Source organism: Girardinichthys multiradiatus, chromosome 12, assembly GCF_021462225.1.
Source record: "Girardinichthys multiradiatus isolate DD_20200921_A chromosome 12, DD_fGirMul_XY1, whole genome shotgun sequence".
Taxonomy (NCBI): Eukaryota; Metazoa; Chordata; class Actinopteri; order Cyprinodontiformes; family Goodeidae; genus Girardinichthys; species Girardinichthys multiradiatus.
The window spans coordinates 2,466,501-2,472,500 of record NC_061805.1 but is presented as its reverse complement, the minus strand read 5'-3'; positions in this window follow the sequence as shown (position 1 = coordinate 2,472,500).

The following is a 6,000-nucleotide window of genomic DNA, read 5'->3' as shown; positions in this document are numbered from 1 at the left end:
AAGAACATTATGGAGAACCCTGAGCATCCTCTTCATGAGACTGTTCTACAACAACAGAGTGTCTTCAGTCAGTGGCTTCTTCAGATCTGCTGTAAGACGGAGCGCTACAGGAGATCCTTCCTGCCCACAGCCATCAGCGTCTACAACGGCTCTTTGAAGAAACCCTCATAATGAGCTACAACAACATTTAATTTCCCTTTGGGATTAATAAAGTATTTTTGAATTTGATTTGAATTGAATTTGAATTGAATTGTGTTTGGACTGTTTTGATCCTGTGGAGCTTCCTGAGTTATCAGAAATAATAGCTTCATCTAAACCTTCAACTTCTATGTTAGACCCAATCGCAACCAAATTATTTAAGGAAGTGTTCCCTCTGATTACCAGCCCCATTTTAGATATGATTAATCTATTTTTAGTAAATGGATATGTACCATAGGCTTTTAAGTTAGCTGTAATTAAACCTTTACTTAAGAAACCTTCGCTTGATCAAGATGACTTGAAAAATTACAGACCTATATCCAATCTTCCATTCTTATCTAAAATTCTTGAGAAAATAGTTGCTAATCAAATGTGTGAGCATTTACACAGCAATGACCTGTTTGAAGAGTTTCAGTCAGGCTTAATGTCAGAATGTGGTTTGAGGCCAGACCAAAGTGCAGACAAGTGCTGGGCAGCAGCATGTTGTAAAAGGTTTTAGCTTTATTTCCAGAGGTTTTCAAAAGAAACCAAACAAGGCACTGCAGATACAAACAAAGTCCTGATCCAAAAACTTACAAGAGGTTCAGTAGGCACATGGAAAAAACTCAGCACAATACGTGGGTTGACAAACACAAGGAACCAGCAACAAACAATGACACAAAACCAACTAATATAATGAGGGATAACAAAGGGCAGGTAATCAGAGAAAACAGGAAACAGGTGTGACAAGGAGGCAGGGAAGCAGAAGGAACAGGTAAAACAAATACAAAGGCTGAGGATGAGCAAAGTAACTAATAAACAATAAACAGAAAACACAGACCAAGCAAACCTATAGACAAAGATAAATAATCAAATGGGGAATAAGAAAACTAGAATAATCATGACTAAAGTAAACAGAGAAACTAGAGGGAACATAGGAACAACAATAACAACCTGAGAACAAACAAAGAACGCATAAATAAAACCTGAATACAAAAGTAAACAAACCTAACCACACTGACTGAATTAACTGGAAAGGAAACAGAAAATAAACTAGTAAACAAGAAGAGTGAAAAGGCACAAACAATAAAACACAATTGAACACAAAGATAAAGAGAAATAAAACTGGAGAACCCAGGGAAGACAAAGAACTATAATAATTACAATAATAATAATAATAATAAACCATACAAAGTAATAAGAAAACAAACATAAAAGATCTTAAGAAGTAAACACTAGGAGGCAGAAGAGGGAGAAAAGAAAACATGATACAAAAACCAAAATAGGAACATCTAAGCAAAAGGTAAACAAACACAAAGCCACAAAGTCCAAAAATGTCACTCCATGACACTTCAGAGCTCATCATAGCACTGAAACAGCTCTGCTGAAAGTCACTAATGATATTCTTATGGCCTCTTCATTGGCTCCCTGTTAAATCCAGAATAGAATTTAAAATTCTCCTCCTCACATATAAAGCCCTTAATGATCTAGCTCCATCATACATCATAGATCTGATTGTTCCATATGTTCCTAACAGGGCACTTCGTTCTCAGACTGCAGGTTTACTGGTGGTTCCTAGTCTCTAGAAGTAGAATGGGAGGCAGATCCTTTAGTTATTCGGCTCCTCTCCTGTGGAACCAGATCCCGGTTTTGGTCTGTGAGGCAGACACCCTGTCTACTTTTAAGGCTAGGCTTAAAACGTTCCTTTTTGATAAAGCTTATAGTTAGAGTGGCTTAGGTTATCAGGGAGGGAGCCTTCCTCCCTTCCTGTTGGTTGGAGTAAGGGGGAGTCAGGTTTAGCCTAAACCAGCTCAGTTATGGTTGAGGTGCAAACACACCCTCCATTTCTGCTACCTGTATGACCCCTTCTTGTTTCCAATGGTTGTAATCAGTCTGACAGAGAGAGGTATCCTGATCCTTGTGGTTTTTAGTATACCAATGACCATCAGTGGGACCCTTTGTGGGTGCCTTGAGATGACATTGTTGTAAATAAGAGCCATTTAACTAAATAATCTGAACTGAAACTATCTGTGTAGTTATGCTGCTGTAGGCTTAGGCTGCTGGAGGACATAATGACCACTTTCACCCTCTTTGCTACATTCTCACACTACTCTCCAATTATGCATTATTTGCTGTTATTTCAGCTTTTAACTTTGTTCTCTCTTTTCTCTTCCTAGAAGCTACACCTGGCCTGGCTCTGTGTCTACCTGTGACACCTTTCTGGAGAGGGGAATCGTCCGAGTTTTGCTGGCAACAACTTAATGCTCACCCTCTACCGATGATCCACATAGCCCTGTCTTTCAGTGTTTAACCCTTTCTCTCTCCTAGACATGGTGATTGACTGAGCTTAACTGTACCTAACTGTATGTGCTCTCTTTCATACTCTAGCCTTGAAAACTGGATCAGAGTTTATCTGTTCTTTCTTTCTAGGTGAAATGACTAAAGGAGCTACATCCATTAACATTTACTTTTCCTTCCCATAGAAAGTACTTCTGGATCAGTGCTTCTTTGTTCTCTTTGTGTCTCTGCTATGTTCTCTATAACCCCCAGTTGATTGTGGCAGATGGCCGCTCACACTGAGTCTGATTCTGCTGGAGGTTTCTTCCTGTTAAAAGGGAGTTTTTCCTCTCCACTTTCGCTACATGCATGCTCAGTATGAGGGATTGCTGCAAAGTCAATGCCAGTGACTGTCCACCGTCTCTACATGCTCATCTGGGAGGAGTGAATGCTGCAAGTCTCTGACTCGATGCCATCTGCTGGGTTTCCTTAGATAGAAAAACTTTTGATCCAATTTGAATAAATAACTAACTCTGACTGCACTGTTCAATGATTAGGATTAATTGGAATGTATGTACCTGACTGTTGTGAAGTGCCCTGAGACGACATGTGTTGTGAATTGGCGCTATATAAAGAAACTGAATTGAATTAAACTTATCGTCCGCAGCAGAGGTGACTCTTGGTCGTCCTTTCCTGGGGTGGTCCTCATGTGAGCCACTTTCTTTGTAGCGCTTGATGGCTTTTGCGACTGCGCTTGGGGACACTTTCAAAGTTTTCTCAATTGTTCGGACTGACTGACCTTCATTTCTTAAAGTAATGATGGCCACTTTTTCTTTACTTAGCTGTTTTTCTTGCCATAATACAAATTAAAACAGTCTATTCAGTAGGACTATCAGCTGTATACTGTATCCACCTCCTGCACAACACAACTGATGCTCCCAACCCCATTTATAAGGCTTGAAATCCCACTTATTAAACCTGACAGGGCACACCTGTGAAGTGAAAACCATTTCAGGTGACCTCTTGAAGCTCATCAACAGAATGCCAAGAGTGTGCATAGCAGTAATCAAAGCAAAGGTGGCTACTTTGAAGAACCTAGAATATAAGACATATTTTCAGTTGTTTCACACTTTTTTGTTCAGTATATAATTTCACACGTGTTAATTCATAGTTTTGATGCCTTCAGTGTGAAGCTACAATATTTATTGTAATGAAAATAAAGACAACTCTTTTAATGAGAAGGTGTGTCCAAACTTTTAGTCTGCACTGTATATATTTATATATATATATATATATATATATATATATATATATATATATATATATATACAGGGGTTGGACAATGAAACTGAAACACCTGGTTATAGACCACAATAGTTTATTAGTATGGTGTAGGGCCTCCTTTTGCGGCCAATACAGCATCAATTCGTCTTGGGAATGACATATACAAGTCCTGCACAGTGGTCAGAGGGATTTTAAGCCACCAAACACCGGTAAAACACAACACACTCAGTACCTTCCATTCTAACTGAACCACAGATCTATTGAAAATGTATGCATGAGACAAGATTCACACAATAACTTTATCCTTAATCTACCTTTCTCCTCCGGATCCAAGCGAGAAATTGAAACTAACTGACATGGTTGTTTACAACTGTTATCATTTGTCCTATTGTGTGGAAGAGCTACAGGGGTTAGACAATGAAACTGAAACACCTGGTTTTAGACCACAATAATTTATTAGTATGGTGTAGGACCTCCTTTTGCGGCCAATACAGCGTCAATTTGTCTAGGGAATGACATATACAAGTCATGTGCAGGCCATGGGAGATGTTCATCTTCACTTTCATGTTCATCAAACCAATCTTTCACCAGTCTTGCTGTGTGTATTGGTGCATTGTCATCTTGATACACGGCACCGCCTTCAGGATACAATGTTTGAACCATTGGATGCACATGGTCCTCAAGAATGGTTCGGTAGTCCTTGCCAGTGACGCGCCCATCTAGCACAAGGGATTGCCATGATATGGCAGCCCAAACCATCACTGATCCACCCCCATGCTTCACTCTGGGCATGCAGCAGTCTGGGTGGTACGCTTCTTTGGGGCTTCTCCACACAGTAACTCTCCCGGATGTGGGGAAAACAGTAAAGGTGGACTCATCAGAGAACAATACATGTTTCACATTGTCCACAGCCCAAGATTTGCGCTCCTTGCACCATTGAAACCGACGTTTGGCATTGGCATGTGTGACCAAAGGTTTGGCTATAGCAGCCCGGCCGTGTATATTGACCCTGTGGAGCTCCCAATGGACAGTTCTGGTGGAAACAGGAGAGTTGAGGTGCACATTTAATTCTGCCGTGATTTGGGCAGCCGTGGTTTTATGTTTTTTGGATACAATCTGGGTTAGCACCCGAACATCCCTTTCAGAGAGCTTCCTCTTGCGTCCACAGTTAATCCTGTTGGATGTGGTTCGTCCTTCTTGGTGGTATGCTGACATTACCCTGGATACCGTGGTTCTTGATACATCACAAAGACTTGCTGTCTTGGTCACAGATGCGCCACCAAGACACGCACCTCTTTTGAACTCTGGTATGTCACCCATAATGTTGTGTGCATTTCAATATTTTGAGCAAAACTGTGCTCTTACCTTGCTAATTGAACCTTCACACTCTGCGCTTACTGGTGCAATGTGCAATCAATGAAGACTGGCTACCAGGCTGGTCCAATTTAGCCATGAAACCTCCCACACTAAAATGACAGGTGTTTCAGTTTCATTGTCCAACCCCTGTATATATTCATTGAATACTTTGTTCTGTGCAAAGTTAAATGTGCTGGCAACAAAATCACATAAAAATCATCATTGGAAATTAAATTTATTAACCAATGGAAGCCTGGATTTGGAGCCACACACAAAATTAAAGTGGAAAAACACACTACAGGCTGATCCAACTTTGATGTATTGTCCTTAAAACATAGTCAAAATGAGTCTCAGTATTGTGTGTGGCCTCCACGTGCCTGGGCATGCTCCTGATGAGACGGAGGATGGTCTCCTGAGGGATCTCCTCTCAGACCTGGACTAAAGCATCCGCCAACTCCTGGACAGTCTGTGGTGCCACGTGACGTTGGTGGATGGAGCGAAACATGATGTCCCAAATGTGCTCAATCAAATTCAGGTCTGGTAAACGGGCGGGCCAGTCCATAGCTTCAATGTCTTCATCTTGCAGGAACTGCTGACACACTCTAGCCACATGAGGTCTAGCATTGTCCTGCATTAGGAGGAACCCAGGGCCAACCGCACCAGCATATGGTCTCACAAGGGGTCTGAGGATCTCATCTCGGTACCTAATGGCAGTCACGCTACCTCTGGCGTGGTGGCCCTCCAAAGAAATGCCACCCCAAACCATTACTGACCCAATGCCAAACCGGTCATGCTGAAGGTGTTGCAGGCAGCAGATCGCTCTCCACGGTGTCTCCAGACTCTGTCACCTCTGTCACATGTGCTCAGTGTGAACCTGCTTTCATCTGTGAAGAGCACAGGGCGCCA